Below are 13,078 nucleotides of genomic sequence, written 5' to 3'. Positions count from 1 at the left end.
TTTTTGGGTCTCAGTATTATCTGTGTAGAAAGGCTTAATGGTGCAACATAATCAATAACCATTTTAATACTTTATCACAATTATTGTAATTTTAATCAACTTCATTTGTCAATGGTTAAAGGATCTTAGCAAGGATTTGATTCTGTCAGAGGTAAAGCCTTGAATAATAGATTGGCAAATAAAAGGTTATCCTGATTCATATTTGGAGAATTCACTTTAAGTAGTTTTTTTGGCAAAATATGATGGTGTTACAGATCAGGAATAATATTGTTCTTCATGATTTGTTTTCATCAAAATGTCAAAAAGGTTCCAATGATTAAAAATTCTACATCTACAACAGTTGATTACTGTTTTTCAATCCCAATTCATTTTTTAATCAATTTCAAATGCTCCCTTGAATTTTTTCTGAAACATTATCAGCATAATCCCAAAGGATTTCTCGAGCTACAGCTCAATGCTACCAGATCCTGCATATTGTGAAAACAAACAGAAAATATACATAATAATGCTGTATGATAATGTAATTAAATATAATTGTTTCTAGCCCATATTTAATCTATCATGAAATTAATTTGTTTACATGCTTAAATGTTTAATATTTTTATTTTTAAAAGTCCCAATTTGACTTACTTTAAAAAAGGGAACTAGGTAATGTATTTTCCCAGAAATGTAAAACGTTGTGACAATTACTAAGCATTTGAAATCACTCCAGATACTTTTGAGTTTTATGGAGAAGCTGTTGATTGCCAAGATCTTGATAATTTGAGGTCTGATGAAATCTTAGTTACCATGGTAACACATTAGAACCCATCAATCACAAACTCCCTACATAAAGCTGAAGTGATGAGGGCTATTTAGCATGTGCACTCATCAAAAAGAAAAATAGATTTTTTTTATCCCTTTGTATCAAACAGATGCTCAATTTAGACATGTTATTTGGTAGCATCTACTTGAAAAGGGTTAGTATAATTATGTGTAAAGTCTGCAATACAGCTTCAACATATATGCAAGTCTGAAGTGATTTAAAAGACGTCATCTGAAGTATACTGCCCACATTTGACTAAGGCACATAATCTACAAAGAAGACTTACTATGCAAATTGCATATGTTAGGCTTGCAGGAAGAACAGACAGCTAAGTGCTGTAACAGACTTTGTTAAGAAAATGTAGAGATTAAATAAATTAGAAGTTGACTTTTCAATGTTTCTGAAAATGAGCTTTTTTTAGTTGAACTTAGTAAACAGTTAAGAAAATTACAGGAAGGCACATTGCTGATTATAGAGAATGCTATTTCATTAGCAATATTAAAACAGTAGCGGTTGTACCAGCAAAACAGATCCAGTTAATAAAAACAGAAAATGCTGGAAATGCTCAGTAGGTTATGCAGTACCTGTGGAGAAAGAAACAGATTTAACGTTTCAGCTCGCAGACCTTTCGTCTGAACTAGAAAAAGTTACGGATGTAACAGGTTTTAAGCAAGTAAAGAGTCAGGGAAAGGATGGGGAGAAGAACAAAATCTGTGATAGGGTGGAAGGCAGGCGAGATTAAATGACAAAAGGGATGATGATGCAAGGCAAACGGAGATGGTAATAGGACAATAAAGGAATAAAATATGGGTCTAGAGGACATGTAAATGGGATCATATAAAATTTCTGAATGCAATGTTGGGTTCAGAAGGCTGTAAAGCATCGAATAGAAAGATGAGGTGCTGTTCCTTGAGTTTATGCAGAGCTTCATTGGAACAGGGCAGGAGGCCAACAACAGAGAGGTCAGAGTAGGAGTGGGATGGAGAATTAAAATGACAGGCGACCGGTAGCTTGGAATCATGCTGAGGACTGAACAGAGGTGCTCCACAAAGTGATCATCCAGTCTGCATTTATTCTCCCCAATGTAGAGGGGACTGCATTGTAAACAGTGAATACAGTATACTAAATTGAACAAAGTACAAATAAATTGCTGTTTTATCTGGAATGAGTGTTTGGGATCTTGGACGATGGGAAGGCTGTTGTTTCATCTCCTGCACTTGCATGGAAAGGGACCATGGGAAGGAAGGGGTTGTTGGTGGTGAAGAGGACTGGACAAGGGTGTCACAGGGGACACAGTTCCTTCTGAATACTGAAAGGAGAGGGAAGGGCAAGATGTGTTTAGTGGTGGCATCATGCTGGAGGTGGTGGAAATGGTGGTGGATGATTCATTGAATGTGAAGGCTGGTGGGGTGCAACGTGAGGACAAAGGGAACGCCATCATGGTTCTATGATAGAGGGGAATGAACAAGAGCAGAAGTTCAGGAAATGAAATGGGCCCAGTCAATCACATTGGGCAGGTGTCCTTGCTTGAGGTTAAAAAAAGATGTGTTGGAAGCACTGATATGAAAGGTGGCATCATCATAACAGATGCTACGAATAGGGAGAAACTGAAAGAATGGAACAGAGTCTGTACAGGAAGAGGGGTGGGAGGAAGGGTAGTCAAAGTAGAAGACTTATAATGGTTATTGGTTGATGTTCTCAGAAATGGAGACAGGAAAGTCAAGGAAGGGAAGAGTCAGAAGTTTCACTGCCGATGAGTTGCTACACTTAAGCAATGAATTGCTGAATTTGATAGCTGAGAAACTATGCAGTTTACTGCTCAGGGAGAACTTTTTAGACCAGATATTCCATAATGTGGCAATACATGGACAAGAAAATAATGAAGTGAAGAGCTGAGAAAAGGTAAAGAATCCAGGAAAAAGTTTGCCTAAGAGTCAGGCAATCAAAGTAAGTTCCCATCAGGTTTGAAACTAACTGCCTCCTTTAATTGGAATGCGAAAATTTGGTTAAGGATAGGTCTGAAGACATGGGACAAAATGAAGCACAAGTCAGATCAAACTGTACAGTGAAGACCCAATTTACAGAGGGAAATAAGATAGTTAAGGAAATGGAAAGGATAAATATTTTAAATTGCAAACAAAGGAATGGAGTACATAGGTTCAAAGTAGCAAAAGGTAAGTTTAGGGCTGATATATCAGGAAGTTCTTTGACATAAAAAGAATGATTAACATTTGGAACGAACTTCCAAATACATGCAAACATCCCAGAATCATTTAAGAAAGAATTAGCTACTACGTGGAGAACTGTAAGATCTTTCTGGAAGAATGAATTAAGATAGGCTGAATGATTAGCCTTCCTCGTCCTTGATTAGTGATCTTTAAATATTGTGATGCAGATTTACTAACTTGATTCTACAGATGAAAGTTATGATAAGAGCTTGAAAGATTAGGACTGTATTCACAAGAGGAAATAAGGTGAAGGAGGGATTTAATGGAAGGCTACAAAGTTCTGAAAGGTTTTGAGATGATAAATAGTGAACACTTATTTCCATTGTTTGGTGCATTGATAACAGGTCATAAGTTTAGAATTTATATCGAAAGCATGATGGGGAGGATTAGAATATTTTTTTCATGCTAAGGGTTATTAGAATATGGAATGCATTACTGTATATGACTACTGAATCCATGTCAATCATATGAGTTATGGCCAAATCAAATAAATACTCAGCAAAGAAAAATGCAGGAAAATGGAATTCTCCAGTGACTCCAGTCATCTCTTTACCATAGATGTGCAGTCATGCTACATCTCCATTCCTCACCAGGACATAAATTTGAGCTTCCACTTGCATTTCAAAAAGTGGTTCAATTACTACTCATCCTCCTCCATTTGGTTGAACTTGCTCTCACTTTTGAAAATTTTTCTTTCAACTCCACTCATTTTTTCCATATCAAATGTGTTGCTATGGGAACTAGCATGGAAATCAACATGGGTTCCAGCTATACCTGTCTTTTTTTCTAAGATGTATATGGAATACTCTTTGTTCCAGTTCTACTCAGGCTCCCACTCTGACCTCTTTTTACATTTCTTTGATAAATGTGTTAATGCTGCTTATAGCACCTGCCCTGATCTTCAGAATTTCATTAACAATGCTTCAAATTTCCATCCATTGCTCACCTTCACATGGTCCATTTCTGATATTTACTTTTCTGGGCCTCTAATCTAGCAATGGATTTGAACAGATATCTAATACAAGCCAAATGACTCCCACAGCTACCTGGACTATAATATCTCTAACTCGATTTCCTGTGAATATTCCATTATTTTCTCTCAGTTTTTCTATCTTCATCACATCCATTATCATAATTTTGGAAACCTCTTCTTTCCTCAGACAAGGTTTAACAACAGTATAACACTTCTACATTGGGGAAACCAAACACAGATCAGGGGATCACTTTTCCAAATGCCTCCATTCTACTTGAAAGTATACCACTGATGAAGCTGGTGAAGCTCTCACTGAAAACAGGCAACAACTTTATTATAATATTAAAACTAGTCTGAACGAAACATTGATAAGCGCATTATAATTTTGTGTAAATTGACTAAGCCTGGAGGGCAGTTTGGCATTGACAGGAAGTCAACATTTGTTTGCAATTTAAAATATTTATCCTTTCCATTTCCTTAACTATCTTATTTCCCTCTGTAAATTGGGTCTACATCTGTGATTTCTGAGTGGACAATTTGAAAATGTAAAGTGAACACAAATTGTGGCACACATGCACTGACAATACGTCAGGCAGAGAGCTGAGGACCATCCTAAATTCATCCATTAACTCCATTATCATCATATTTCAGATTTGCTGCGAGTGCCAATCAGGCACCTCGATACAGCTTACCTGTTGGGGCCTAACTGATTTCATCCATTGCTGAGGCTCACAGATAAGCCCAGGGCTGCAGGACAATTGGGAAGGATAGGAGAACAGGCTAGCGGCAGCCAAGAGGAACAAGCTTTGATGAATCTAAACGAATTTAGCTCTTTTGGTCAAAAATGGCCACGATATTTAATTCAATATACAAAATGAGGCCTAAACTTATTTCATGCGGTCAATAGGGCTATCTGAAAAAATGCTTGATCCAGTTAGCAGTGACTTCTGCCCTGCTAAATTTATTTTCACTGCAGCATTTCACACCTGCAAAAGGCAACGATTTTGAATTTAGACATCATTCACATTAGGGGCTGAATTTTATTCGGGCGCAGCGCTGCGCAGCGGTGCCCTTTCAACCCAGCGGGGTGCCCGCATTTAGCAGCTGCTGCAGAGCCCCCACAATATTCCGCGCAGGGGCTCATTAGAATCACAGCGCCGAGCCACCCTCCCTGTATTACGTGGGGAGAGGCGGAACATTCAGTGCAGTGAGAGAGTGTTTGACAGTTGTGCAGGAGGTGCTGGGGCCCTATTTTAAGCGCACCAATACCTGCTTCCTGACAGCTGTCAAAGAAATACCTACCTGACTACTGAAGAGTGGGGCTGCTATCAATCTGGCAGCAAAGCAGAAAGTCCTGCAGAAATCCAGCAGGTCAGGCAGCATCTGTGGAGAGAGAAGCAGAGTTAACTTGTCCAAGTTCACAGACCTGAAAGTTAACTCTGCTACTCTCTCCACAGATGCTGCCTGACCTGCTGAGTTACCCCAGCACTTTCCGCTTTGCTGCCACATACTTACCCTGCTGTGTCCCAGTGTCCTGTGAAGTTACGATCCTCTTCTCCCACTCAAGTGTAACATTTCTTTTTGTAGGCATACCGCACCTGGGTGAATAATCTTAAATTTGCATATTCCAGGATGTGAGACTTAAATAGATCATAAAAGGTATTACAATGGTTTATAGAAAACACACTGACACAAATGGGAATGCACAGGTGTCACAGCAATGTAAATATGTCTTTCACTAAATTTTCCTCACCAACATGTGTGTCCTTTTCTCTGTGGGAATGATGTGTGCCAGCATGTATTGCCAATGTCACATCCCTTTGCACTGTTGGCCCTTCAGGAAAGCCAATGTATGCAATAACATCATTGTCATGCCACCATTACTCACGAGCATCTCCACGGATGCAGTGACATGGACATTGGCTCAGTCAGCTGCTGCCTCTAATGGTTTACACAGGGTACTGCAGATGTGGACTGGTGTACAGCAGGTGAGCGAGGGTGATGTGTGGCTTGCAGAGCTCATGTCGGTTCCTATGGAGCAGACAGCCTTTGTCTGATAAGCCATTTCCATACATCCCTAACTCACTGCCAGCCCTGCATGCAGAGCCTGGGTGCCATCTGCCCTCCCATGCGTCTTTCATGTTGTAGGTCCTCAGCGTCCTCATAGTCCGAGGAGGAATCCTGTTGATGTCTCTTATCATGCCAGGCCTGGGCCCTATTGGGTGCATAGTTGTGCAGAGCAGCAAAGAAAGGAGCTGGCCTTTTCGGCCCGTAGTAAAGGGCATCACCCTATCCATACAGGCATTGGAGGTGCTCTTTCAGCATGCCGATCTCCTGCTCAATGGTGGCACACGTAGTTTAGTGGCTGGCGTTGTATCTCTTCTCTGCAGCAGTGGTTTGGTCTCTCACTGGTGTCAGGAGTCATGTCTGCAAAGGATAGCCCTTATCTCCAAGAAGCCACCTCTCCATCTGAGCCAGTTCAATGAACAGCGGTGGCAACCCCATATCTCTCAAGTGAAGCGAGTAAGCCCATAGTCATACTGAGGGGGACATGGGCCACTCAATCCCTTCTGCTGGGTAAAGGCATGATCTTTCCCCCAGAGAGTGCTTTGAATGCTCGAGTGCTGGTAAATGGTATTGGAGGGAAGTATATGCCCACACCTTTATACCGGGTGCACCTGGAGTGCAAGCTTGTTTCAGGACCGGTGACCGTGGGGATTGTCCCTAGTTTATTTGTGGATGGTGTCGACCTGCTCCTGGATAACGATCTGGCGGGGGTGAAGGTGGGAGCTTCCCCAGTGGTTTTAGAGAGACCGAAAGAGATCAAGGGGACAGAGCAGTGACAGGAAAAGGTCCCTGTCATTTTCCCTGACTGTGTGGTGTCCGGGACCATGGCCAAAAAGCTCCATCAGAGGAGGCTGGCACTGCAGACAAATAACCCTACTGTCTGGTTGTCTGAAACCTTCTTTGGGAATTTAGAGGACCCAGAAGATGGGTTAAACAGGTCTTCCTTGGTTGAGGCTCAGCAAGCTGACCCAAGGTTAAAAAAGGTAGCACAGACTGCCCAAACTGAAGCTGAAGCAGAGGGAGTTTTCGAGTGCTACTATTTAAAGAACGAGGTGCTGATGAGGAAGTTGAGACCTCCTCACAGACCTGCAGATGAAGAGTGGACAGTGGTTCACCAGGTAGTGCTGCTGCCAAGGTACCGTAGGGAAATATTGAGAATAGCCCACAAGATTCCAATGGTTGGACATGTTGGTATCAGAAAAACCCAAGCCCGCACCAGACAGCATTTTCACTGGCCACAACTACACAAGGATGTGGTGGAGTTCTGCAAGACTTGCCACATGTGCCAGGTTGTGGGGAAGCTTCAATCTGCAATAAAACTTGCATTCCTAATTCCCATACTAGCTTTTGGGGAACCATTCAGTTGAGTGCTGGTGGATTGCGTGGGCCCCTGCGAAAACAAAAGGGAGCTACCAGTAAATTCTCACCATTATGGGTGTGGCTACTCAATTTCCAGAGGCTAACCCTCTAAGAATGATCTCTGCCAAGGTAGCGATGGAGGGACTAACCCAATTCTTCACTTGATATGGGCTGCCTGCTGAGATCCAGTTGGATCAGGGCACAAATTTTATGTCTAGTATTTGAAAAAAGTCATGGGTAATCTGGGCATAACCCAGCTAAAGTCCTCAGCCTACCACCGACAATCACAAGGGCTTTGAAGCAGTACTACCAGACCCTTAAGACAATGATTAGGTCATACTGCTATGAGTACCCCCATGACTGGGCCAAAGTGCTGCGATTTCTTATGTTTGCTACTGGGGACTCACCCAATGAGTCCACTGGCTTTAGTCCCTTTGAACTAGTTCATGGACACGAGGTGAGAGGTGCTCTAAAACTAATCATGGAGAAGTTATTTGGCCACAGGGATGAATCTTCCCTGTTAGACTACAGCCTGAATTTTACATTGCTGCTGCCGAAATTGGCGGCGGCCATAAACTATGGTGGTCCCTCGTCACGGAGCCGCCACAATATTGAACACGGTGGCTCATTTAACTGGCTGGGGTGGACTGTTCCCCCTCCAACCGATGAATTGGCGGGGGTGGATGGTCCTTCCCAAGCAACGGCATCAGGCGCCATTGCGCAGGCGCCGACGCCACTTTAAAAGGCTTCGAGCCTGGGTGACAATTTAAATATTTAAAGAAAAATCAGATTAAATGTTATGAAAAAAAAATTAATTGTATGTTTCTAGCCCCTCTCCTACCTCCCCAATAAACATACACTTCATTCCGTGCCCTCTCCCCCCCCGCCAAAATACTCACTTTGTGTACCTGACCTTACCCCACCGCCCAAAGTTCACAAACTTTTAACTTTAACCATTCCCACCAATCCCTCCACCAATCATATTAGTTTGCACCTACTCCCCCCCACTGCACTGAAATACTTACCTGCTCCTCCCTCCCCACCAGTGTCCCACATCGGATCTCTGAATGGAGATGCGAAGGCGCGGGACTGCCGGCCACTAGCTACAATATCGGAGCGGGACGGATGGCGGAAGCGGGTAAGTATTTAATTCATTTATTTTAATAAATATAAATATTCAGATTGGCCTCCCGTCACCAAGCAGTGGGGTGGCCGCCGTGAGGCCTCACCGCAACAGCAATATTGGGCCGGGCCTTCCCGGTGGTGAGGCCCATGGCGGATCTCTCCCAGAGACATTTTCTGGCCCCCTGCCATGACCCCCGATGTTGGGGTGGCTGTAAAATCCAGCCTGAGGCCTCCATTCTCCGAGATAGGCTCACGAGAGCCTGTACCGTGGCTTAGGAATACCTAAAAACCTCCCAGACAGCTGTGTAAAGGCAGACGGATAAACATGCCAAGGCCAGAATATTTCAGCCCGGGGACCATGGGCTGAATTTTATGAGTCCCTCGACACCGGGGGTCGTGGCAGGGGGCGCTCGTAAAATTCTGCCGGGAGAGGCCTGCCTCGCCCCCTTACGTCGAGAAGACCCCGCTGGATATTAGCGGCAGTGGCGAGGCCTTGGTGCAGCCCCCGCCATCATCTAAATATTTAAATGAGCATTAATTAATGCAAATGAACTTAACTGCCATCCCATGCCGATTTTACATTCAACTGGTTGTGACTCGCACGTCTTCGGAACGAAGTTCCCGAAGCAAAACACTGGTGGGGAGCGGGAAGAAGGAAAATTATCAGGGCGGGAGGGGTGGGGGAGCAAGGAAAACACTTTTTATTGGACGTGGGGATGGTGGGAAGGGGTTGAAGGGCAAATGTGAGAAGGTTGTGGGGCAATGTTCGGGTCAGGATCAAAATAGGTTTTGTTAATATCGGGCAATGAAAAGACCATGGTGGGGGGTGGGGGGTGGGGGGCGGGGAGGGGGTTGGGAAAGGGCCTCCATCTTCTAATTATTTATCAAAAACAAATTAAATCTAATATATCTTTAAAAATTAAAATTTTTGCTAAGTGCTTGAAGCCCTTTAAAAATGGTGACGGCGCCTGTGCAGTGGCACAGGATGCCGTCGCCGGGGATGCAGAGGCCGCCCCCTCAAGTTCAACGGGGGCAGCCGCTCCACCCTCTCCATGCAAATCAGCCCCCGCGCGTAATATCGAAGGGGCTGTGTGGCGGCACTTCTGTGTCGGAAGGCTGCGGCTTTCAGAGCGTGTCGCCGCAGAGCGTAGCATGTGGACAAAATTCAGCCCCATGAGTTAATACTATTACCAATACACGGAGAACTATTGAAAGTCTGCTTTAGTGGTCTTTACAGAGTAATAAACAGAATTAGCAAGGTGAATTATATAATTGGCACCCCAGATCATTGGAAAAAGCAATGGCTATGCCACCTCAATATGTTAAAATGGTATCAGAGCAGGAAGGGGACAAACAAGCACAGGTCTGTCAGGCAGTCAGGAAAGAGGAAGATGAAAGGGACAGAAAGGACAAGTTAGAAGGAGGCCTGAAGGATTCCCAAATTGAACCCCCTACTGTCCAGTTAACTAACACTGAAATGTTAGAGAAACGAGACACTGCACTCTCCTATTTAAACACAGAACAGAGAGGAGACCTAACAAGACAGCTCACAGCATTTAAAGGAATTTGCAGGGACAAATCCGGATGCACAACCCTCATTGTACACGATGAGGACGTAAGAGAGAGCTCTCCCATAAAACAAAATCCCTATCGCCGAGGAAATTCAGACCGAAGACCGAAGCCGGAATTTTACACCACCTCAACGAGTGGGAAGGCGGCAGGGTGGTGGCATAAAATGGAGCGGGAGGCTCTGGGAGGCTTTCCCAACCCACTCCCGCTTCTGCTGCCCTTTACGTAAGGCAGCGGGGTGGGGGGCGAGAAACGGCCCACCCCAGGCCAATCAAGGCCCTTAAGTGGCCACTTAACAGCCACTTGAGGGCCTTCGCCCACCTCCACGCGGACTTTATGCATGGCAAGCGGGCGTCCTGGGGTTGGGAAAAGCCACCTGGAAAAACTGGGGGTTGCCTAATGGAGGGCCACCCCCACTACCCCAACCACCTCCAGCACACAACACGCCCCCCCTTCCCCCAACCGAACACCCTCACCTCGCCGGGGCCTGACCAATTACCCCTGGCGTGGCAACCAAAACTTACCTTTCCTCCCAGCTCCACGTCTTTTATCTTCGGATGCATAAAATGCAGAACAGATGCTCAGGCGAGGCGGAAGCGGGTTTGCCACTGACTTTTAGGTCGGTGGCCAGTTCCCGTCCGCCCTCCGTGAAATTCCAGCTCTAGAAATTAAAGATTTAAATTCTGAAGGGAGACGCAGAAAAGCACAGAAGCCAAAGGAAAACCTTAATCCCAAAAAGGTTTTTATAGCAGATTTGGAGGGTGGTGATGGTGGTGGTGACTGAAAGTCAAGTATCTCAAATGAGGAGGAATTGTGGGCCAGGCTGGATGAGCTGGAACAGGAAGAGATGGGATGTGGACGTCGCTGGCTAGGTCAGCATTTATTGCCCATCCCTAATTGCCTTTGAGAAGGTGGTGGTGAGCTGCCTTCTTGAACCACTGCAGTCGATGTGGGGCAGGTACACCCACAGTGCTGTTAGGAAGGAAGTTCCAGGATTTTGACCCAGCAACAGTGAAGGAACGGCGATATACTTCAAAGTCAGGATGGTTTGTGACTTGGAGGGGAACTTGCAGGTTGTGGTGTTCCCATGTATTTGCTGCCCTTGTCCTTCGAGTTGGTAGAGGTTGCGGGTGTGGAAGGTGCTGTCTAAGGAACCTTGGTGCGTTGCTGCAGCGCATCTTGTAGATGGTACACACTGCTGCCACTGTGCGTCGGTGGGAGAGGGAGTGAATGTTTGTGGATGGGGTGCCAATCAAGCGGGCTGCTTTGTCCTGGATGGTGTCGAGCTTCTTGAGTGTTGTTGGAACTGCATCCCTCCAGGCAAGTGGAGAATATTCCATCAGACTCCTGATTTGTGCCTTGTAGATGGTGGACAGGTTTTGGGGAGTCAGTAGGTGAGTTACTCGCCACAGGATTCCTAGCCTCTGACCTGCTCTTGTAACCATGGTATTTATATGGCTACTCCAATTCAGTTTCTGGTCAATGGGAGCCCCTAGGATGTTGACAGTAGGGGATTCAGCGATGGTAATGCCATTGAATGGCAAGGGGAGATGGTCAGATTCTCTCTTGTTGGAGATGGTCATTGCCTGGCACTTGTGTGGCGCGGATGTTACTTGCCACTTATCAGCCCAAGCCTGGATATTGTCCAAGTCTTGCTGCATTTCTACACAAACTGCTTCAGTATCTGAGGAGTTGCGAATGGTGCTGAACATTGTACAATCATCAGCGAACATCCCCACTTCTGACCTTATGATTGAAGGAAGGTCATTGATGAAGCAGCTGAAGATAGTTGGGCCTAGGACACTACCCTGAGGAACTCCTGCAGTGATATCTTGGAGCTCAGATGATTGACCTCCAACAACCACAACCATCTTCCTTTGCGCTAGGTATGACTTCGGTCAAATGCTGCCTTTGATGTCAAGGGCAGTCACTTTCACCTCACCTCTTGAGTTCAGCTCTTTTGTCCATGTTCGAACCAAGGCTGTAATGAGGTCAGGAGCTGAGTGGCCCTGGCGGAACCCAAACTGAGCATCACTGAGCAGTTTATTGTTAAGCAAGTGTCGCTTGATGGCACTGTTGATGACACCTTCCATCACTTTACTGATGATTGAGAGTAGGCTGACGGGGCGGTAATTGGCTGGGTTGGACCTGTCCTGCTTTTTGTGTACAGGACATACCTGGACAATTTTCCACATTGCAGGGTAGATACCAGTGTTGTAGCTGTGCTGGAACAGCTTGGCTAGTTGCGCGGCAAGTTCTGGAGCACAGATCTTCAGTACTATTGCTGGAATATTGTCAGGGCTCATAGCCTTTGCAGTATCCAGTGCCTTCAGTCATTTCTTGATATCACATGGAGTGAATCGAATTGCCTGAAGTCTTGAATCTGTGATGCTGGGGACTTCAGGAGGTGGTTGAGATGGATCATCAACTTGGCACTTCTGGCTGAAGATTGCTGCAAATGCTTCAGCCTTATCTTTTGCACTGATGTGCTGGGCTCCTCCATCATTGAGGATGGGGATATTTGTGGAGCCACCTCCTCCAGTTAGTTGTTTAATTGTCCACCACCATTCACGGCTGGATGTGGCAGGAATTCAGAGCTTAGATCTGATCCATTTATTATAGGATCGCTTAGCTCTGTCTATCGCATGCTGCTTATGCAGTTTGGCACACAGATAGTCCTGTGTTGTAGCTTCACCAGGTTGACACCTCATTTTGAGGTATGCCTGGTGCTGCTCCTGGCATGCCCTCTTGCACTCTTAATTGAACCAGGGTTGGTCTCCTGGCTTGACGGTAATGGTAGAGTGGGGGATATTCTGTGCCATAAGGTTACAGATTGTGGTTGAGTTCAATTCTGCTGCTGCTGATGGCCCACAGCGCCTCATGGATGTCCAGTTTCGCATTGCTAGATTTGTTCGAAATCTATCCATTTAGCACGGTGATAGTGCCACACAA

The sequence above is a fragment of the Heterodontus francisci genome, chromosome 12 (assembly GCF_036365525.1).
Source record: "Heterodontus francisci isolate sHetFra1 chromosome 12, sHetFra1.hap1, whole genome shotgun sequence".
NCBI lineage: Eukaryota > Metazoa > Chordata > Chondrichthyes > Heterodontiformes > Heterodontidae > Heterodontus > Heterodontus francisci.
This window is presented reverse-complemented; position numbering follows the sequence as displayed.